Consider the following 24133-nt stretch of genomic DNA (forward strand, 5'->3'; position numbering starts at 1 on the left):
GAGGCGAGGCGAAGCACAGCAGGGGTAGGAGAAGCAAAGCAAAGCAGAGAAGAAAAAGCAAAGCGGCGCCAGGAATACGAAGCAAAGCTAAGCAAAGGAAAGCGTGGCCGGAAGAAGCAAAACGTAGCAGGGCCAGGGAAGGCAAAGCAGAGCAAGGCAAAGCAAAGCAAACCCTGCGAGGAAAAAGAAAGCCTTATCGGGCAAAGAAAAGTCAAGCAGGGCCAGGAAAAGCAAAAGGAATCGGGGTCAGTAAAAACAAAGCAAAGCAGGGCCAGGAAATCAAAACAAAGAAGGGCGAGAAAAACCCAAGCAAAGGAGGTCCAGGAAAAGAAAAGCGGCGTCATGAATACGAAATAAAGCCAAACAAAGCAAGGCAGGGCCGGGAAAAGCAAAACAAAGAAGGGCGAGAAAAACCCAAGCAAAGGAGGTCCGCGAAAAGCAAAGAGGTGCCAGGAACGCAAAGCAAAGCAAAGCAGGTCCAGGGAAAGCTAAACGAAGAGGGACAGAGAAAAAAAAAAATAAAAAAAAATGCAGGGCCAAGAAAAGCAAGGCGATGCGGTGAATACAAAGCAGAGCAAAACAAAACAAAGCACGGCAAGGAAAAGCAAAGCAGACCAAGGCAAAGCAAAGTAGCGCGAGGAAAAGCAAAGCAGGGCCAGGAAAGGCAAAGCAAAGGACTTTGAGGCGAGGCGAAGCACAGCAGGGGTAGGAGAAGCAAAGCAAAGCAGAGAACAAAAAGCAAAGCTGCGCCAGGAATACGAAGCAAAGCTAAGCAAAGGAAAGCGTGGCCGGAAGAAGCAAAACGTAGCAGGGCCAGGGAAGGCAAAGCAGAGCAAGGCAAAGCAAAGCAAACCCTGCAAGGGTTAGCACTGGCACCACTGGGGATGCAGTGCAGTGAGTCCAGAGAGTGCACTGGCACCACTGGGGATGCAGTGCAGTGAGTCCAGAGGGTGCACTGGCACCACTGGGGATGCAGTGCAGTGAGTCCAGAGAGTGCAGTGGCACCACTGGGGATGCAGTGCAGTGAGTCCAGAGAGTGCACTGGCACCACTGGGGATGCAGTGCAGTGAATCCAGAGAGTGCACTGGCACCACTGGGGATGCAGTGCACTGAGTCCAGAGAGTGCACTGGCACCACTGGGGATGCAGTGCAGTGAGTCCAGAGAGTGCACTGGCACAACTGGGGAGGCACCCCGGTGAGTCCAGAGAGAGCACTGGCACCACTGGGTATGCAGTGCAGTGAGTCCAGAGAGTGCACTGGCACCACTGGGGATGCAGTGCAGTGAGTCCAGAGAGTGCACTGGCACCACTGGGGATGCACCCGGGTGAGTCCAGAGAGTGCACTGGCACCACTGGGAATGCAGTGCAGTGAGTCCAGAGAGTGCACTGGCACAACTGGGGATGCACGGTAGTGACTCCAGAGAGTGCACTGGCACCACTGGGGATGCAGTGCAGAGAGTCCAGAGAATGCACTGGCACGACTGGGGATGCAGTGCAGTGAGTCCAGAGAGTGCACTGGCACCACTGGGGATGCACCCCGGTGAGTCCAGTGAGTGCACTGGCACCACTGGGGATGCACTGCAGTGAGTCCAGAGAGTGCAGTGGCACCACTGGGGATGCAGTGCAGCGAGTCCAGAGAGTGCACTGGGAACACTGGGGATGCAGTGCAGCGAGTCCAGAGAGTGCACTGGCACCACTGCGGATGCAGTGCAGTGAGTCCAGAGAGTGCACTGGCACCACTGGGAATGCAGTGCAGTGAGTCCAGAGAGTGCACTGGCACCACTGGGGATGCAGTGCAGTGAGTCCAGACACTGCACTGGAACCACTGGGGATGCGGTGCAGTGAGTTCAGAGAGTGCACTGGCACCACTGGGTTGCAGTGTAGTGAGTCCAGAGAGTGCACTGGCACCACTGGAGATGCAGTGCAGTGAGTCCAGAGAGTGCACTGGCACCACTGGGGATGCAGTGCAGTGAGTCCAGAGAGTGCACTGGCACCACTGGGGATGCGGTGCAGTGAGTCCAGAGAGTGCACTGGCACCAGTGGTGATGCAGTGCAGTGAGTCCAGAGAGTGCACTGGCACCATTGGGGATGCAGTGCAGTGAGTCCAGAGAGTGCACTTGCAAAACTGGGGATGCACTTCAGTGAGTCCAGAGAGTGCACTGGCACCACAGGGGATGCAGTGCAGTGAGTCCAGAGAGTGCACTGGCACCACTGGGGATGCTGTGCAGTGAGTCCATGGAGTGCACTGGCACCACTGGGGATGCAGTGCAGTGAGTCCAGAGTGCCCTGGCACCACTGGGGATGCACTGCAGTGAGCCCAGAGAGTGCACTGGCACCACTGGTAATGCAGTGCAGTGAGTCCAGAGAGTGCACTGGCACCACTGGGGATGCAGTGCAGTGAGTCCAGAGAGTGCACTGGCACCACTGTGGATGCAGTCCAGTGCGTCCAGAGAGTGCACTGGCACCACTGGGGATGCAGTGCAGTGAGTCCAGAGAGTGCACTGGCACCACGGGGGATCCACTTCAGTGAGTCCAGAGAGTGCACTGGCACCACTGGGGATGCAGCGCAGTGACTACAGAGAGTGCACTGGCACCACTGGGGATGCAGTTCAGTGAGTCCAGAGAGTGCACTGGCACCACTGGGGATGCAGTGCAGTGAGTCCAGAGAGTGCACTGGCACCACTGGGGATGCACCCCGGTGAGTCCTGAGAGTGCACTGGCACCACTGGGGATGCAGTGCAGTTAGTCCAGAGAGTGCACTGGCACCACTGGGGATGCAGTGCAGTGAGTCCAGAGAGTGCACTGGCACCACTGGGGATGCAGTGCAGTGACTCCAGAGAGTGCACGGGCACCACTGGGGATGCAGTGCAGTGAGTCCAGAGAGTGCACTGGCACCACTGGGGATGCAGTGCAGTGAGTCCAGAGAGTGCACTGGCACGACTGGGGAGGCAGTGCAGTGAGTCCAGAGAGTGCACTGGCACCACTGGGGATGCACCCCGGTGAGTCCAGTGAGTGCACTGGCACCACTGGGGATGCAGTGCAGTGAGTCCAGAGAGTGCACTGGCACCACTGGGGATGCAGTGCAGTGAGGTCAGAGAGTGCACTGGCACCACTGGGGATGCAGTGCGGTGAGTCCAGAGAGTGCACTGGCACCACTGGGGATGCACCCCGGTGAGTCCAGAGAGTGCAATGGCACCACTGGGGATGCACCCCGGCAAGTCCAGAGAGTGCACTGGCACCACTGGGCATGCACTGCAGTGAGTCCAGAGAGTGCACTGGCACCATTGGTGATGCACTGCAGTGAGTCCAGAGAGTGCACTGGCACCACTGGGGATGCAGTGCAGTGAGTCCAGAGAGTGCACTGGCACCACTGGGGATGCAGTGCAGTGAGTCCAGAGAGTGCACTGGCACCACTGGGGATGCAGTGCAGTGAGTCCAGAGAGTGCACTGGCACCACTGGGGATGCAGTGCAGTGAGTCCAGAGAGTGCACTGGCACCACTGGGGATGCAGTGCAGTGAGTCCAGAGAGTGAACTGGCACCACTGGGGATGCACTGCAGTGAGTCCAGAGAGTGCGCTGGCACCAGTGGGGATGCACCCCGGTGAGTCCAGAGAGTGCACTGGCACCACTTGAGATGCACTGCAGTGAGTCCAGAGAGTGCACTGGCACCACTGGTGATGCAGTGCAGTGAGTCCAGACAGTGCACTGGCACCACTGGGGATGCAGTGCAGTGAGTCCAGAGAGTGCACTGGCACCACTAGGTATGCAGTGCAGTGAGATCAGAGATTGCACTGGCACCACTGGGGATGCAGTGCAGTGAGTCCAGAGAGTGCACTGGTACGATTGGGGATGCAGTGCAGTGAGTCCAGAGAGTGCACTGGAACCACTGGGGATGCAGTGCAGTGAGTCCAGAAGGTCCACTGACACCACTGGGGATGCACTGCAGTGAGTCCAGAGAGTGCACTGGCCCCTCTGGGGATGCAGTGCAGTGAGTCCACAGAGGGCACTGGCACCACTGGGGATGCAGTGCAGTGAGTCCAGAGAGTGCACTGGCACCACTGGGGATGCAGTGCAGTGAGTCCAGAGAGTGCACTGGCACCACTGGGGATGCAGTGCAGTGAGTCCAGAGAGTGCACAGGCACCAATGGGGATGCAGTGCCGTGAGTCCAGAGAGTGCACTGGCACCACTGGGGATGCACTCCGGTGAGTCCAGAGAGTACACTGGCACCACTGGGGATGCACTTCAGTGAGTCCAGAGAGTGCACTGGCACCACCGGGGATGCAGTGCCGTGAATCCAGAGAGTGCACTGGCACCACTGGGGATGCAGTGCAGTGAGTCCAGAGAGTGCACTGGCACCACTGGGAATTCAGTGCAGTGGGTCCAGAGAGTGCACTGGCACCACTGGGGATGCAGTGCAGTGAGTCCAGAGAGTGCACTGGCAGCACTGGGGATGCAGTGCAGTGAGTCCAGAGAGTGCCCTGGCACCACTGGGGATGCAGTGCCGTGAGTCCAGATGTTAGCGTAGCAACCACATAACCACCAATTGATTATATGAAGGTGCTTTATTCAGCGCTGGAAGCTGGGGCAGCTGCTGTACATCTTTTCCCAGAATTCCTTTGATCTTTTTCATTTTGAGCTTATGATACAAACCCAAAAGCTGCCAGAGCAGCAGCACACTTTCCCAGAAGCTGCCGGAGCAGCAGCGTGCTCTCCCAAAAGCTGCCGGAGCAGCAGCACGCTTTCCCAAAAGCTGCCGGAGCAGCAGCACACTCTCCCAAAAGCTGCCGGAGCAGCAGCGTGCTCTCCCAGAAGCTGCCGGAGCAGCAGCACGCTTTCCCAAAAAGCTGCCGGAGCAGCAGCGTGCTCTCCCAAAAGCTGCCGGAGCAGCAGCACGCTTTCCCAGAAGCTGCCGGAGCAGCAGCGTGCTTACTACATACCAATAATACCAAGTGCTGACCCTTCAGCACAAACCAATACAATTACCAATACCAAACCACCAATGCCGAACCTGCAGAGCTTTCGCTCTGTCTAACGGACGGCGCCTAGGCTTACCCCGGGAGCTCCCTGCCCAACCGAGCGTGGCTTTCGCCGCGTCTGACCGGCAGGCTTTCGCAACCAAATCGGTACCGAATACCCAAAGTTGAAAGCACCTTTGCTTACCACTCCAGTGGTACGTCGTGAGCAGCGGAGGTCGGTCGTGGTCGACTGCTCCCCGAGAATCCCTCGGTGCCGGCTGGAGCGAAACCGAGACACGAGCCGCCTCAGCAGTGCCCACGCTGTCCCACCTGGGTCGCCAAAATGTTAGCGTAGCAACCACATAACCACCAAGTGATTATATGAAGGTGCTTTATTCAGCGCTGGAAGCCGGGGCAGGTGCCCAAATCTGGCTTCAAGTCCCGTTACTTCCCAGCCGTTATTTATACATACAATATTGCGTCAGGTATACATATTCATTACAGGTTGCAACATCAGCCTCGCTTTTCATTCTAATTAGCTCCCCTCCCCTTTGCACATGCGTGGCGCACTCTGGTGGTCGTCCAGGTGGTCATCCAGATGAAGTAAGGAGTCTTCCTCTCCGCTAAACTTTTCACCTTTCTTACTCGACGCATGCTCCCTCCGCTTCTTGGTTCTGCTTCAACTCATTTCATCATTTCCAGGCCCTTATCCAAGGTCAGGTTGTACCTGTTCCCTCCCAGGGTTCCCCTTCAATGATTCTTTTGATTGTTCAATGTACTCCCTAAGTTTCCAGTATACATAGATTAATTGATAATGTAAGTACATTTGGCAATGCTTAATTATACTGATAGGTCCCATTACCTAAGAGACATTAGTAAAACATCCATTCGATTCTCCCCAACACTAACATTCCCCCCCTTTGAAAATACTTCACTCATACCAAGAGCAAGTATTTTCATTACTGTTAGGTTGAATCAGGTTAGTAGAGGTTAGTGAGTATAACTTGATATAGAGATTAGTAAGTATAATCTTAACGCATCTTCGTTAGTCTACTATCTTGTTGATTCCTCTATGCCTGCTTGTTAACGCTAGTACTATAGGATGGGGGTGGAGTAAGTGGGATAGGGTGTTCTGGGTGATTCCCAGTAACCTACTAACCTCCTTGACCACGTTGGCAATGAAATGTGGTCCCCTGTCTGAAGAAATACCCAACGGTACACCAAATCTAGGGATTATTTCCCGTAGTAACCATTTTACCGTTTCCTTTGCTTAGTTGGTGTGACAGGGAAGGGCCTCTGGCCATCCTGAAAAAGTATCAACCCCTACCAATCGGTATTTATAACCTCTTGCTTTAGGCAGTTCCACGAAGTCTATTTGCCAGTAATCTCCAGGCTCTATTCCAGCTCTAGTTCTTCCCATCTCAGCATGTTTCCTTGCTACCGGATTATTCTTTAAGCAAAGCTCACATTTTGACATTACTGACTTTGCCATTGTTAACATGTGTACCGAGATGACACCTCGTTTCAAATAGGTCACCATTGCTTCTGCACCCCAGTGACATTCATTATGTTTTATTTGTAAGAGTTCTCGCATTATTATAGGAGGTACTATGAGTTGTCCTGTCGTAGTCACATACCACCCGTCAGGATTCTTCTGGGCCTTCATCAAATTTGCAAGTCTCTCATCTTCCGCTGAATACTTTGGGTCTTTAGGTAATTTAAAACAAGAGAGGCCTACCTTCGATGGAATTAGAGCCATTACTTTCCATACTTCACGTGCAACCTTCCGGGCCGTCAAATCCGCCAGTCTGTTACCTTCTGCAATCTCTGACACCCCTCCTTGATGAGCTTTACAATGCATTATGGCCACCTGTTGGGGTTTCTGTACAGCTGTTATTAATTTCAATATTTCTTCCTGGTATTTTATATTAGTCCCTTGTGAGGATAGCATTCCCCTTTCTTTCCATAATGCCCCATGTACGTGGACTACCCCGAATGCATATTTTGAATCTGTCCAAATATTCACGTTCTTACCCTCGCTTAGTTCCAGGGCTCGTGTCAGGGCGACTATTTCTGCTCGTTGGGCTGAAGTCCCCGGAGGTAGGGAATTTGCCTCAATCACTACCTTTGATGTAGTTGCCGCGTATCCTGCATAACGAGTCCCATTTTCCACAAAGCTGCTTCCATCCGTGAAAAGTTCCCAATCCGGTCTCCCCCGAGGCTGATCCTTTAAGTCTGTTCTGCTGGCATAGGTATGTTCGATGATCTCCACGCAATCATGACTGAGGTCTCCTTCCTCCGTAGTTGTTCCTAGAAACACTGCTGGGTTCAATAAGTTAGTAGTTCTTAAGATTACATCATCTTGCTCAGTTAGTATAGCTTGATATTTCATCATTCGGCTGGGCCATAGCCAATGGCCCCCCTTTTGCTCCAATACCGTAGTCACCATATGTGGCACGAACACTCAATTTGCTTCCCTAATGTGAGCTTCCTGGCTTCCTGTATTAAAAGGACTGTGGCTGCCACGGCCCTTAAACACGAGGGCCATCCAGCGCTTACTGCATCCAATTGTTTAGAAAAATACCCCACAGGTCTTTTCCAGCTCCCAAGTCGCTGGGTCAGTACTCCTAATGCCAATCGTTGTCTCTCATGCACAAACAGCTGGAAGTCCTTTGATAAGTCCGGGGCATGGCATTCTGTACCCCGACTTGTACCCAATCTTGATATCTCTTCAGCCTCCTTATTCCATCCCCTGTGTTATAATCCCATTGGGGATCCTCGGTGGGGAAGTTTTGATCTAGATTTCCAAGCACTAATCCATTACGTATATCTTCTCGGGCTCTCTCTCTGGCTGCCCGCAATACCACGTCTTTTTCTGTCGAGTCCATCAAAGTATCCAGGATCACCTGGAGATCATCCCAATCGGGATTTTGGGTTTTAATTATCATTTTCATTACCCTAGCTACTTTATCTGGGTTTTCCCTGTAGGTGCCGGCTGCTTGTTTCCATATCATTAAATCCCCAGCTGAAAAAGGCACCTTAACATATACCGGTCCTTCTGTCCCCACTCCTTGCCTGAGGGGAGCGATTATTTTCCCTCCCTGTTCATTTATAGTTTCTCCTGCCCTTCGCTGTTGCCGGGTCCTATGTGACACAGGGGAGACTAAAGTCGGGGATTCTCCATCACTACTGCTAGCTTCCTTTTCTCTTTTCCCTCCCTGTCCTGGCTCTTCCGGCGGAGCCGACGGCGCAACTTCCAAATCAATATTTCCATTATTCATTTCCCCATAATACTTATTATTCTCTATTGCCTGATGCTGTATACAGTGTCCCTCCTTAGTACATGCACAACAACGTTCCTCAGTTGAAACCTCAAGCACCATTATTCCACAAGCATGCTGCCATTCAGGCTTTCGGCGCAAATAAAAGAATAATTCCACATACGGCAGTTCATCATATTTTCCTTCCCGCTTACAGAATAGCATCAATTGTAAAATTGTATTATATTGCAATGTTCCATTCTCAGGCCAAGTTTCTTGGTCCTCTAGCTTATACTGTGGCCACCAAATATTACAATAATCAATCAGCTTTCCTTTCCGCATTTCTTGACCAAAACCTCCCTCTTTCCAGTGTGCTAGCAAACACCCCAGCGGGGATGTCCGCGGGATAGGTACATCTTTTCCCAGAATTCCTTTGATCTTTTTCATTTTGAGCTTATGATACAAACCCAAAAGCTGCCAGAGCAGCAGCACACTTTCCCAGAAGCTGCCGGAGCAGCAGCGTGCTCTCCCAAAAGCTGCCGGAGCAGCAGCACGCTTTCCCAAAAGCTGCCGGAGCAGCAGCACACTCTCCCAAAAGCTGCCGGAGCAGCAGCGTGCTCTCCCAGAAGCTGCCGGAGCAGCAGCACGCTTTCCCAAAAGCTGCCGGAGCAGCAGCGTGCTCTCCCAAAAGCTGCCGGAGCAGCAGCACGCTTTCCCAGAAGCTGCCGGAGCAGCAGCGTGCTTACTACATACCAATAATACCAAGTGCTGACCCTTCAGCACAAACCAATACAATTACCAATACCAAACCACCAATGCCGAACCTGCAGAGCTTTCGCTCTGTCTAACGGACGGCGCCTAGGCTTACCCCGGGAGCTCCCTGCCCAACCGAGCGTGGCTTTCGCCGCGTCTGACCGGCAGGCTTTCGCAACCAAATCGGTACCGAATACCCAAAGTTGAAAGCACCTTTGCTTACCACTCCAGTGGTACGTCGTGAGCAGCGGAGGTCGGTTGTGGTCGACTGCTCCCCGAGAATCCCTCGGTGCCGGCTGGAGCGAAACCGAGACACGAGCCGCCTCAGCAGTGCCCACGCTGTCCCACCTGGGTCGCCAAAATGTTAGCGTAGCAACCACATAACCACCAAGTGATTATATGAAGGTGCTTTATTCAGCGCTGGAAGCCGGGGCAGGTGCCCAAATCTGGCTTCAAGTCCCGTTACTTCCCAGCCGTTATTTATACATACAATATTGCGTCAGGTATACATATTCATTACAGGTTGCAACATCAGCCTCGCTTTTCATTCTAATTAGCTCCCCTCCCCTTTGCACATGCGTGGCGCACTCTGGTGGTCGTCCAGGTGGTCGTCCAGATGAAGTAAGGAGTCTTCCTCTCCGCTAAACTTTTCACCTTTCTTACTCGACGCATGCTCCCTCCGCTTCTTGGTTCTGCTTCAACTCATTTCATCATTTCCAGGCCCTTATCCAAGGTCAGGTTGTACCTGTTCCCTCCCAAGGTTCCCCTTCAATGATTCTTTTGATTGTTCAATGTACTCCCTAAGTATCCAGTATACATAGATTAATTGATAATGTAAGTACATTTGGCAATGCTTAATTATACTGTAGGTCCCATTACCTAAGAGACATTAGTAAAACATCCATTCGATTCTCCCCAACACTAACACAGAGACTGCACTGGCACCACTGGGGATGCAGTGCAGTGAGTCCAGAGAGGGCACTGGCACCACTGGCGATGCACTGCAGTGAGTCCAGAGAGTGCACTGGCACCACCTGGGATGCAGTGCAGTGAGTCCAGAGAGTGCACCGTCACCACTGGTGATGCAGTGCAGTGACTCCAGAGAGTGCACTGGCACCACTGGAGTTGCAGTGCAGTGAGTCCAGAGAGTGCACTGGAACCACTGGGGATGCAGCGCAGTGACTCCAGACAGTGCACTAGCACCACTGGGGATGCACTGCAGTGACTCCAGAGAGTTCTCTGGCACCACTGGGGATGCAGTTAGTGAGTCCAGAGAGTGCACTGGAACCACTGGGGATGCAGCGCAGTGACTCCAGACAGTGCACTAGCACCACTGGGGATGCACTGCAGTGACTCCAGAGAGTTCTCTGGCACCACTGGGGATGCAGTACAGTGAGTCCAGAGAGTGTACTGGCACCACTGGGGATGCACTGCAGTGAGTCCAGAAAATGCACTGGCACCACTGGGGATGCACTGCAGTGAGTCCAGAGAGTGCATTGGCACCGCTGGGGATGCACTGCAGTGAGTCCAGAGAGTGCACTGGCACCACTGGGGATGCAGTGCAGTGAGTCCAGAGAGTGCACTGGCACCACTGGGGATGTAGTGCAGTGAGTCCACAGAGGGCACTGGCACCACTGGTGATGCAGTGTAGTGAGTCCAGAGAGTACAGTGGCACCACTGGGGATGCAGTGCAGTGAGTCCAAAGAGTGCACTGGCACCATTGGGGATGCACTGCAGTGAGTCCAGAGAGTGCACAGGCACCACTGGGGATGCAGTGCAGTGAGTCCAGAGAGTGCCCTGGCACCACTGGGGATGCACTGCAGTGAGTCCAGAGAGTGCACTGGCACCACTGGGGATGCACCCCGGCAAGTCCAGAGAGTGCACTGGCACCACTGGGGATGCAGTGCAGTGAGTCCAGAGAGTGAACTGGCACCACTGGGGATGCACTGCAGTGAGTGCAGAGAGTGCACTGGCACCACTGGGGATGCACTGCAGTGAGTCCAGAGAGTGCACTGGCACCACTGGGGATGCAGTGCAGTGAGTCCAGAGAGTGCACTGGCACCACTGGGGATGCACTGCAGTGAGTCCAGAGAGTGCACTGGCACCACTGGGGATGCACTGCAGTGAGTCCAGAGAGTACAGTGGCACCACTGGGGATGCACTGCAGTAAGTCCAGAGAGTGCACTGGCACCACTGGGGATGCACCCCGGTGAGTCCAGAGCGTGCACTGGCACCACTGGGGATGCACCCCGGTGAGTCCAGAGCGTGCACTGGCACCACTGGGGATGCACTGCAGTAAGTCCAGAGAGTACACTGGCACCACCGGGGATGCAGTGCCGTGAGTCCAGAGAGTGCACTGGCACCACTGGGGATGCAGTGCCATTCTTCCAGAGAGTGCACTGGCACCACTGGGGATGCAGTGCAGTGAGTCCAGAGAGTGCACTGGCACCACTGGGGATGCACTGCAGTAAGTGCAGAGAGTGCACTGGCACCACTGGGGATGCAGTGCAGTGTGTCCAGAGAGTGCACTGGCACCACTGGGGATGCAGTGCAGTGAGTCCAGAGAGTGCACTGGCACCACTGGGGATGCAGTGCAGTGAGTCCAGAGAGTGCACTGGCACCACTGGGGATGCACCCCGGTGAGTCCAGAGCGTGCACTGGCACCACTGGGGATGCACTGCAGTAAGTCCAGAGAGTACACTGGCACCACCGGGGATGCAGTGCCGTGAGTCCAGAGAGTGCACTGGCACCACTGGGGATGCAGTGCAGTGAGTCCAGAGAGTGCACTGGCACCACTGGGGATGCACTGCAGTAAGTGCAGAGAGTGCACTGGCACCACTGGGGATGCAGTGCAGTGTGTCCAGAGAGTGCACTGGCACCACTGGGGATGCAGTGCAGTGAGTCCAGAGAGTGCACTGGCACCACTGGGGATGCACTGCAGTGAGTCCAGAGAGTGCACTGGCACCTCTGGGGATGCAGTGTAGTGAGTCCAGAGAGTGCAGTGGCACCACTGGGGATGCAGTGCAGTGAGTCCAGAGAGTGCACTTGCACCACTGGGGATGCACTGCAGTGAGTCCAGAGAGTGCACTGGCACCACTGGGGATGCAGCGCAGTGAGTCCAGAGAGTGCACTGGCACCACTGGGAATGCAGTGCAGTGAGTCCAGAGAGTGCACTGGCACCACTGGGGATGCACTGCAGTGAGTCTAGAGAGGGCACTGGCACTATTGGGGATGCACCCCGGTGAGTCCAGAGAGTGCACTGGCACCACTGGGAATGCAGTTCAGTGAGTCCAGAGAGTGCACTGGCAGCACTGGGGATGCAGTGCAGTGAGTCCAGAGAGTGCCCTGGCACCACTGGGGATGCAGTGCAGTGAGTCCAGAGAGTGCACTGACACCACTGGGAATGCAGTGCCGTTGGTCCAGAGAGTGCACTAGCACCACTGGGGATGCAGTGCCGTGAGTCCAGATGTTAGCGTAGCAACCACATAACCACCAATTGATTATATGAAGGTGCTTTATTCAGCGCTGGAAGCCCGGGCATGTGCCCAAATCTGGCTTCAAGTCCCGTTACTTCCCAGCCGTTATTTATACATACAATATTGCGTCAGGTATACATATTCATTACAGGTTGCAACATCAGCCTCGCTTTTCATTCTAATTAGCTCCCCTCCCCTTTGCACATGCGTGGCGCACTCTGGTGGTCGTCCAGGTGGTCGTCCAGATGAAGTAAGGAGTCTTCCTCTCCGCTAAACTTTTCACCTTTCTTACTCGACGCATGCTCCCTCCGCTTCTTGGTTCTGCTTCAACTCATTTCATCATTTCCAGGCCCTTATCCAAGGTCAGGTTGTACCTGTTCCCTCCCAGGGTTCCCCTTCAATGATTCTTTTGATTGTTCAATGTACTCCCTAAGTTTCCAGTATACATAGATTAATTGATAATGTAAGTACATTTGGCAATGCTTAATTATACTGTAGGTCCCATTACCTAAGAGACATTAGTAAAACATCCATTCGATTCTCCCCAACATTAACATTTCCCCCCTTTGAAAATACTTCACTCATACCAAGAGCAAGTATTTTCATTACTGTTAGGTTGAATCAGGTTAGTAGAGGTTAGTGAGTATAACTTGATATAGAGATTAGTAAGTATAATCTTAACGCATCTTCGTTAGTCTACTATCTTATTGATTCCTCTATGCCTGCTTGTTAACGTTAGTACTATAGGATGGGGGTGGAGTAAGTGGGATAGGGTGTTCTGGGTGATTCCCAGTAACCTACTAACCTCCTTGACCACATTGGCAATGAAATGTGGTCCCCTGTCTGAAGAAATACCCAACGGTACACCAAATCTAGGGATTATTTCCCGTAGTAACCATTTTACCGTTTCCTTTGCTTAGTTGGTGTGACAGGGAAGGGCCTCTGGCCATCCTGAAAAAGTATCAACCCCTACCAATCGGTATTTATAACCTCTTGCTTTAGGCAGTTCCACGAAGTCTATTTGCCAGTAATCTCCAGGCTCTATTCCAGCTCTAGTTCTTCCCATCTCAGCATGTTTCCTTGCTACCGGATTATTCTTTAAGCAAAGCTCACATTTTGACATTACTGACTTTGCCATTGTTAACATGTGTACCGAGATGACACCTCGTTTCAAATAGGTCACCATTGCTTCTGCACCCCAGTGACATTCATTATGTTTTATTTGTAAGAGTTCTCGCATTATTATAGGAGGTACTATGAGTTGTCCTGTCGTAGTCACATACCACCCGTCAGGATTCTTCTGGGCCTTCATCAAATTTGCAAGTCTCTCATCTTCCGCTGAATACTTTGGGTCTTTAGGTAATTTAAAACAAGAGAGGCCTACCTTCGATGGAATTAGAGCCATTACTTTCCATACTTCACGTGCAACCTTCCGGGCCGTCAAATCCGCCAGTCTGTTACCTTCTGCAATCTCTGACACCCCTCCTTGATGAGCTTTACAATGCATTATGGCCACCTGTTGGGGTTTCTGTACAGCTGTTATTAATTTCAATATTTCTTCCTGGTATTTTATATTAGTCCCTTGTGAGGATAGCATTCCCCTTTCTTTCCATAATGCCCCATGTACGTGGACTACCCCGAATGCATATTTTGAATCTGTCCAAATATTCACGTTCTTACCCTCGCTTAGTTCCAGGGCTCGTGTCAGGGCGACTATTTCTGCTCGTTGGGCTGAAGTCCCCGGAGGTAGGGAATTTGCCTCAATCACTACCTTTGATGTAGTTGCCGCGTATCCTGCATAACGAGTCCCATTTTCCACAAAGCTGCTTCCATCCGTGAAAAGTTCCCAATCCGGTCTCCCCCGAGGCTGATCCTTTAAGTCTGTTCTGCTGGCATAGGTATGTTCGATGATCTCCACGCAATCATGACTGAGGTCTCCTTCCTCCGTAGTTGTTCCTAGAAACACTGCTGGGTTCAATAAGTTAGTAGTTCTTAAGATTACATCATCTTGCTCAGTTAGTATAGCTTGATATTTCATCATTCGGCTGGGCCATAGCCAATGGCCCCCCTTTTGCTCCAATACCGTAGTCACCATATGTGGCACGAACACTCAATTTGCTTCCCTAATGTGAGCTTCCTGGCTTCCTGTATTAAAAGGACTGTGGCTGCCACGGCCCTTAAACACGAGGGCCATCCAGCGCTTACTGCATCCAATTGTTTAGAAAAATACCCCACAGGTCTTTTCCAGCTCCCAAGTCGCTGGGTCAGTACTCCTAATGCCAATCGTTGTCTCTCATGCACAAACAGCTGGAAGTCCTTTGATAAGTCCGGGGCATGGCATTCTGTACCCCGACTTGTACCCAATCTTGATATCTCTTCAGCCTCCTTATTCCATCCCCTGTGTTATAATCCCATTGGGGATCCTCGGTGGGGAAGTTTTGATCTAGATTTCCAAGCACTAATCCATTACGTATATCTTCTCGGGCTCTCTCTCTGGCTGCCCGCAATACCACGTCTTTTTCTGTCGAGTCCATCAAAGTATCCAGGATCACCTGGAGATCATCCCAATCGGGATTTTGGGTTTTAATTATCATTTTCATTACCCTAGCTACTTTATCTGGGTTTTCCCTGTAGGTGCCGGCTGCTTGTTTCCATATCATTAAATCCCCAGCTGAAAAAGGCACCTTAACATATACCGGTCCTTCTGTCCCCACTCCTTGCCTGAGGGGAGCGATTATTTTCCCTCCCTGTTCATTTATAGTTTCTCCTGCCCTTCGCTGTTGCCGGGTCCTATGTGACACAGGGGAGACTAAAGTCGGGGATTCTCCATCACTACTGCTAGCTTCCTTTTCTCTTTTCCCTCCCTGTCCTGGCTCTTCCGGCGGAGCCGACGGCGCAACTTCCAAATCAATATTTCCATTATTCATTTCCCCATAATACTTATTATTCTCTATTGCCTGATGCTGTATACAGTGTCCCTCCTTAGTACATGCACAACAACGTTCCTCAGTTGAAACCTCAAGCACCATTATTCCACAAGCATGCTGCCATTCAGGCTTTCGGCGCAAATAAAAGAATAATTCCACATACGGCAGTTCATCATATTTTCCTTCCCGCTTACAGAATAGCATCAATTGTAAAATTGTATTATATTGCAATGTTCCATTCTCAGGCCAAGTTTCTTGGTCCTCTAGCTTATACTGTGGCCACCAAATATTACAATAATCAATCAGCTTTCCTTTCCGCATTTCTTGACCAAAACCTCCCTCTTTCCAGTGTGCTAGCAAACACCCCAGCGGGGATGTCCGCGGGATAGGTACATCTTTTCCCAGAATTCCTTTGATCTTTTTCATTTTGAGCTTATGATACAAACCCAAAAGCTGCCAGAGCAGCAGCACACTTTCCCAGAAGCTGCCGGAGCAGCAGCGTGCTCTCCCAAAAGCTGCCGGAGCAGCAGCACGCTTTCCCAAAAGCTGCCGGAGCAGCAGCACACTCTCCCAAAAGCTGCCGGAGCAGCAGCGTGCTCTCCCAGAAGCTGCCGGAGCAGCAGCACGCTTTCCCAAAAGCTGCCGGAGCAGCAGCGTGCTCTCCCAAAAGCTGCCGGAGCAGCAGCACGCTTTCCCAGAAGCTGCCGGAGCAGCAGCGTGCTTACTACATACCAATAATACCAAGTGCTGACCCTTCAGCACAAACCAATACAATTACCAATACCAAACCACCAATGCCGAACCTGCAGAGCTTTCGCTCTGTCTAACGGACGGCGCCTAGGCTTACCCCGGGAGCTCCCTGCCCAACCGAGCGTGGCTTTCGCCGCGTCTGACCGGCAGGCTTTCGCAACCAAATCGGTACCGAATACCCAAAGTTGAAAGCACCTTTGCTTACCACTCCAGTGGTACGTCGTGAGCAGCGGAGGTCGGTCGTGGTCGACTGCTCCCCGAGAATCCCTCGGTGCCGGCTGGAGCGAAACCGAGACACGAGCCGCCTCAGCAGTGCCCACGCTGTCCCACCTGGGTCGCCAAAATGTTAGCGTAGCAACCACATAACCACCAAGTGATTATATGAAGGTGCTTTATTCAGCGCTGGAAGCCGGGGCAGGTGCCCAAATCTGGCTTCAAGTCCCGTTACTTCCCAGCCGTTATTTATACATACAACATTGCGTCAGGTATACATATTCATTACAGGTTGCAACATCAGCCTCGCTTTTCATTCTAATTAGCTCCCCTCCCCTTTGCACATGCGTGGCGCACTCTGGTGGTCGTCCAGGTGGTCGTCCAGATGAAGTAAGGAGTCTTCCTCTCCGCTAAACTTTTCACCTTTCTTACTTGACGCATGCTCCCTCCGCTTCTTGGTTCTGCTTCAACTCATTTCATCATTTCCAGGCCCTTATCCAAGGTCAGGTTGTACCTGTTCCCTCCCAAGGTTCCCCTTCAATGATTCTTTTGATTGTTCAATGTACTCCCTAAGTATCCAGTATACATAGATTAATTGATAATGTAAGTACATTTGGCAATGCTTAATTATACTGTAGGTCCCATTACCTAAGAGACATTAGTAAAACATCCATTCGATTCTCCCCAACACTAACACAGAGACTGCACTGGCACCACTGGGGATGCAGTGCAGTGAGTCCAGAGAGGGCACTGGCACCACTGGCAATGCACTGCAGTGAGTCCAGAGAGTGCACTGGCACCACTGGGGATGCAGAGCAGTGAGTCCAGAGAGTGCACTGGCACCACCTGGGATGCAGTGCAGTGAGTCCAGAGAGTGCACCGTCACCACTGGTGATGCAGTGCAGTGACTCCAGAGAGTGCACTGGCACCACTGGAGTTGCAGTGCAGTGAGTCCAGAGAGTGCACTGGAACCACTGGGGATGCAGCGCAGTGACTCCAGACAGTGCACTAGCACCACTGGGGATGCACTGCAGTGACTCCAGAGAGTTCTCTGGCACCACTGGGGATGCAGTTAGTGAGTCCAGAGAGTGCACTGGAACCACTGGGGATGCAGCGCAGTGACTCCAGACAGTGCACTAGTACCACTGGGGATGCACTGCAGTGACTCCAGAGAGTTCTCTGGCACCACTGGGGATGCAGTACAGTGAGTCCAGAGAGTGTACTGGCACCACTGGGGATGCACTGCAGTGAGTCCAGAAAATGCACTGGCACCACTGGGGATGCACTGCAGTGAGTCCAGAGAGTGCATTGGCAACGCTGGGGATGCACTGCAGTGAGTCCAGAGAGTGCACTGGCACCACTGGGGATGCAGTGCAGTGAGTCCAGAGAGTGCACTGGCACCACTGGGGATGCACTGCAGTGAGTCCAGAGAGTGCACTGGCAGCAGTGGGGATGCACTGCAGTGAGTCCAGAGAGTACAGTGGCACCACTGGGGATGCACTGCAGTAAGTCCAGAGAGTGCACTGGCACCACTGGGGATGCACCCCGGTGAGTCCAGAGCGTGCACTGGCACCACTGGGGATGCACCCCGGTGAGTCCAGAGCGTGCACTGGCACCACTGGGGATGCACTGCAGTAAGTCCAGAGAGTACACTGGCACCACCGGGGATGCAGTGCCGTGAGTCCAGAGAGTGCACTGGCACCACTGGGGATGCAGTGCCATTCTTCCAGAGAGTGCACTGGCACCACTGGGGATGCAGTGCAGTGAGTCCAGAGAGTGCACTGGCACCACTGGGGATGCACTGCAGTAAGTGCAGAGAGTGCACTGGCACCACTGGGGATGCAGTGCAGTGTGTCCAGAGAGTGCACTGGCACCACTGGGGATGCAGTGCAGTGAGTCCAGAGAGTGCACTGGCACCACTGGGGATGCAGTGCAGTGAGTCCAGAGAGTGCACTGGCACCACTAGGGATGCACCCCTGTGAGTCCAGAGAATGCACTGGCACCACTGGGGATGCACTGCAGTAAGTCCAGAGAGTACACTGGCACCACCGGGGATGCAGTGCCGTGAGTCCAGAGAGTGCACTGGCACCACTGGGGATGCAGTGCAGTGAGTCCAGAGAGTGCACTGGCACCACTGGGGATGCACTGCAGTAAGTGCAGAGAGTGCACTGGCACCACTGGGGATGCAGTGCAGTGTGTCCAGAGAGTGCACTGGCACCACTGGGGATGCAGTGCAGTGAGTCCAGAGAGTGCACTGGCACCACTGGGGATGCACTGCAGTGAGTCCAGAGAGTGCACTGGCACCTCTGGGGATGCAGTGTAGTGAGTCCAGAGAGTGCAGTGGCACCACTGGGGATGCAGTGCAGTGAGTCCAGAGAGTGCACTTGCACCACTGGGGATGCACTGCAGTGAGTCCAGAGAGTGCACTGGCACCACTGGGGATGCAGCGCAGTGAGTCCAGAGAGTGCACTGGCACCACTGGGAATGCAGTGCAGTGAGTCCAGAGAGTGCACTGGCACCACTGGGGATGCACTGCAGTGAGTCTAGAGAGGGCACTGGCACTATTGGGGATGCACCCCGGTGAGTCCAGAGAGTGCACTGGCACCACTGGGAATGCAGTTCAGTGAGTCCAGAGAGTGCACTGGCAGCACTGGGGATGCAGTGCAGTGAGTCCAGAGAGTGCCCTGGCACCACTGGGGATGCAGTGCAGTGAGTCCAGAGAGTGCACTGACACCACTGGGAATGCAGTGCCGTTGGTCCAGAGAGTGCACTAGCACCACTGGGGATGCAGTGCCGTGAGTCCAGATGTTAGCGTAGCAACCACATAACCACCAATTGATTATATGAAGGTGCTTTATTCAGCGCTGGAAGCCCGGGCATGTGCCCAAATCTGGCTTCAAGTCCCGTTACTTCCCAGCCGTTATTTATACATACAATATTGCGTCAGGTATACATATTCATTACAGGTTGCAACATCAGCCTCGCTTTTCATTCTAATTAGCTCCCCTCCCCTTTGCACATGCGTGGCGCACTCTGGTGGTCGTCCAGGTGGTCGTCCAGATGAAGTAAGGAGTCTTCCTCTCCGCTAAACTTTTCACCTTTCTTACTCGACGCATGCTCCCTCCGCTTCTTGGTTCTGCTTCAACTCATTTCATCATTTCCAGGCCCTTATCCAAGGTCAGGTTGTACCTGTTCCCTCCCAGGGTTCCCCTTCAATGATTCTTTTGATTGTTCAATGTACTCCCTAAGTTTCCAGTATACATAGATTAATTGATAATGTAAGTACATTTGGCAATGCTTAATTATACTGTAGGTCCCATTACCTAAGAGACATTAGTAAAACATCCATTCGATTCTCCCCAACATTAACATTTCCCCCCTTTGAAAATACTTCACTCATACCAAGAGCAAGTATTTTCATTACTGTTAGGTTGAATCAGGTTAGTAGAGGTTAGTGAGTATAACTTGATATAGAGATTAGTAAGTATAATCTTAACGCATCTTCGTTAGTCTACTATCTTATTGATTCCTCTATGCCTGCTTGTTAACGCTAGTACTATAGGATGGGGGTGGAGTAAGTGGGATAGGGTGTTCTGGGTGATTCCCAGTAACCTACTAACCTCCTTGACCACATTGGCAATGAAATGTGGTCCCCTGTCTGAAGAAATACCCAACGGTACACCAAATCTAGGGATTATTTCCCGTAGTAACCATTTTACCGTTTCCTTTGCTTAGTTGGTGTGACAGGGAAGGGCCTCTGGCCATCCTGAAAAAGTATCAACCCCTACCAATCGGTATTTATAACCTCTTGCTTTAGGCAGTTCCACGAAGTCTATTTGCCAGTAATCTCCAGGCTCTATTCCAGCTCTAGTTCTTCCCATCTCAGCATGTTTCCTTGCTACCGGATTATTCTTTAAGCAAAGCTCACATTTTGACATTACTGACTTTGCCATTGTTAACATGTGTACCGAGATGACACCTCGTTTCAAATAGGTCACCATTGCTTCTGCACCCCAGTGACATTCATTATGTTTTATTTGTAAGAGTTCTCGCATTATTATAGGAGGTACTATGAGTTGTCCTGTCGTAGTCACATACCACCCGTCAGGATTCTTCTGGGCCTTCATCAAATTTGCAAGTCTCTCATCTTCCGCTGAATACTTTGGGTCTTTAGGTAATTTAAAACAAGAGAGGCCTACCTTCGATGGAATTAGAGCCATTACTTTCCATACTTCACGTGCAACCTTCCGGGCCGTCAAATCCGCCAGTCTGTTACCTTCTGCAATCTCTGACACCCCTCCTTGATGAGCTTTACAATGCATTATGGCCACCTGTTGGGGTTTCTGTACAGCTGTTATTAATTTCAATATTTCTTCCTGGTATTTTATATTAGTCCCTTGTGAGGATAGCATTCCCCTTTCTTTCCATAATGCCCCATGTACGTGGACTACCCCGAATGCATATTTTGAATCTGTCCAAATATTCACGTTCTTACCCTCGCTTAGTTCCAGGGCTCGTGTCAGGGCGACTATTTCTGCTCGTTGGGCTGAAGTCCCCGGAGGTAGGGAATTTGCCTCAATCACTACCTTTGATGTAGTTGCCGCGTATCCTGCATAACGAGTCCCATTTTCCACAAAGCTGCTTCCATCCGTGAAAAGTTCCCAATCCGGTCTCCCCCGAGGCTGATCCTTTAAGTCTGTTCTGCTGGCATAGGTATGTTCGATGATCTCCACGCAATCATGACTGAGGTCTCCTTCCTCCGTAGTTGTTCCTAGAAACACTGCTGGGTTCAATAAGTTAGTAGTTCTTAAGATTACATCATCTTGCTCAGTTAGTATAGCTTGATATTTCATCATTCGGCTGGGCCATAGCCAATGGCCCCCCTTTTGCTCCAATACCGTAGTCACCATATGTGGCACGAACACTCAATTTGCTTCCCTAATGTGAGCTTCCTGGCTTCCTGTATTAAAAGGACTGTGGCTGCCACGGCCCTTAAACACGAGGGCCATCCAGCGCTTACTGCATCCAATTGTTTAGAAAAATACCCCACAGGTCTTTTCCAGCTCCCAAGTCGCTGGGTCAGTACTCCTAATGCCAATCGTTGTCTCTCATGCACAAACAGCTGGAAGTCCTTTGATAAGTCCGGGGCATGGCATTCTGTACCCCGACTTGTACCCAATCTTGATATCTCTTCAGCCTCCTTATTCCATCCCCTGTGTTATAATCCCATTGGGGATCCTCGGTGGGGAAGTTTTGATCTAGATTTCCAAGCACTAATCCATTACGTATATCTTCTCGGGCTCTCTCTCTGGCTGCCCGCAATACCACGTCTTTTTCTGTCGAGTCCATCAAAGTATCCAGGATCACCTGGAGATCATCCCAATCGGGATTTTGGGTTTTAATTATCATTTTCATTACCCTAGCTACTTTATCTGGGTTTTCCCTGTAGGTGCCGGCTGCTTGTTTCCATATCATTAAATCCCCAGCTGAAAAAGGCACCTTAACATATACCGGTCCTTCTGTCCCCACTCCTTGCCTGAGGGGAGCGATTATTTTCCCTCCCTGTTCATTTATAGTTTCTCCTGCCCTTCGCTGTTGCCGGGTCCTATGTGACACAGGGGAGACTAAAGTCGGGGATTCTCCATCACTACTGCTAGCTTCCTTTTCTCTTTTCCCTCCCTGTCCTGGCTCTTCCGGCGGAGCCGACGGCGCAACTTCCAAATCAATATTTCCATTATTCATTTCCCCATAATACTTATTATTCTCTATTGCCTGATGCTGTATACAGTGTCCCTCCTTAGTACATGCACAACAACGTTCCTCAGTTGAAACCTCAAGCACCATTATTCCACAAGCATGCTGCCATTCAGGCTTTCGGCGCAAATAAAAGAATAATTCCACATACGGCAGTTCATCATATTTTCCTTCCCGCTTACAGAATAGCATCAATTGTAAAATTGTATTATATTGCAATGTTCCATTCTCAGGCCAAGTTTCTTGGTCCTCTAGCTTATACTGTGGCCACCAAATATTACAATAATCAATCAGCTTTCCTTTCCGCATTTCTTGACCAAAACCTCCCTCTTTCCAGTGTGCTAGCAAACACCCCAGCGGGGATGTCCGCGGGATAGGTACATCTTTTCCCAGAATTCCTTTGATCTTTTTCATTTTGAGCTTATGATACAAACCCAAAAGCTGCCAGAGCAGCAGCACACTTTCCCAGAAGCTGCCGGAGCAGCAGCGTGCTCTCCCAAAAGCTGCCGGAGCAGCAGCACGCTTTCCCAAAAGCTGCCGGAGCAGCAGCACACTCTCCCAAAAGCTGCCGGAGCAGCAGCGTGCTCTCCCAGAAGCTGCCGGAGCAGCAGCACGCTTTCCCAAAAGCTGCCGGAGCAGCAGCGTGCTCTCCCAAAAGCTGCCGGAGCAGCAGCACGCTTTCCCAGAAGCTGCCGGAGCAGCAGCGTGCTTACTACATACCAATAATACCAAGTGCTGACCCTTCAGCACAAACCAATACAATTACCAATACCAAACCACCAATGCCGAACCTGCAGAGCTTTCGCTCTGTCTAACGGACGGCGCCTAGGCTTACCCCGGGAGCTCCCTGCCCAACCGAGCGTGGCTTTCGCCGCGTCTGACCGGCAGGCTTTCGCAACCAAATCGGTACCGAATACCCAAAGTTGAAAGCACCTTTGCTTACCACTCCAGTGGTACGTCGTGAGCAGCGGAGGTCGGTCGTGGTCGACTGCTCCCCGAGAATCCCTCGGTGCCGGCTGGAGCGAAACCGAGACACGAGCCGCCTCAGCAGTGCCCACGCTGTCCCACCTGGGTCGCCAAAATGTTAGCGTAGCAACCACATAACCACCAAGTGATTATATGAAGGTGCTTTATTCAGCGCTGGAAGCCGGGGCAGGTGCCCAAATCTGGCTTCAAGTCCCGTTACTTCCCAGCCGTTATTTATACATACAATATTGCGTCAGGTATACATATTCATTACAGGTTGCAACATCAGCCTCGCTTTTCATTCTAATTAGCTCCCCTCCCCTTTGCACATGCGTGGCGCACTCTGGTGGTCGTCCAGGTGGTCGTCCAGATGAAGTAAGGAGTCTTCCTCTCCGCTAAACTTTTCACCTTTCTTACTCGACGCATGCTCCCTCCGCTTCTTGGTTCTGCTTCAACTCATTTCATCATTTCCAGGCCCTTATCCAAGGTCAGGTTGTACCTGTTCCCTCCCAAGGTTCCCCTTCAATGATTCTTTTGATTGTTCAATGTACTCCCTAAGTATCCAGTATACATAGATTAATTGATAATGTAAGTACATTTGGCAATGCTTAATTATACTGTAGGTCCCATTACCTAAGAGACATTAGTAAAACATCCATTCGATTCTCCCCAACACTAACACAGAGACTGCACTGGCACCACTGGGGATGCAGTGCAGTGAGTCCAGAGAGGGCACTGGCACCACTGGCAATGCACTGCAGTGAGTCCAGAGAGTGCACTGGCACCACTGGGGATGCAGAGCAGTGAGTCCAGAGAGTGCACTGGCACCACTGGGGATGCAGTGCAGTGAGTAAAGAGAGTGCACTGGCACCACTGGCGATGCAGTGCAGTGAGTCCAGAGAGTGCTCTGGCACCACTGGGGATGGACTGCAGTGAGTCCAGAGAGTGCACTGGCACCACTGGGTATGCAGTGCAGTGAGTCCAGAGAGTGCACTGGCACCAGTGGGGATGCACTGCAGTGAGTAAAGAGAATGCACTGGCACCTTTGGAGTTGCACTGCAGTGAGTCCAGAGAGTGCA

Source organism: Anser brachyrhynchus, assembly GCF_964034855.1.
Source record: "Anser brachyrhynchus genome assembly, contig: SCAFFOLD_368, whole genome shotgun sequence".
Taxonomy (NCBI): domain Eukaryota; kingdom Metazoa; phylum Chordata; class Aves; order Anseriformes; family Anatidae; genus Anser; species Anser brachyrhynchus.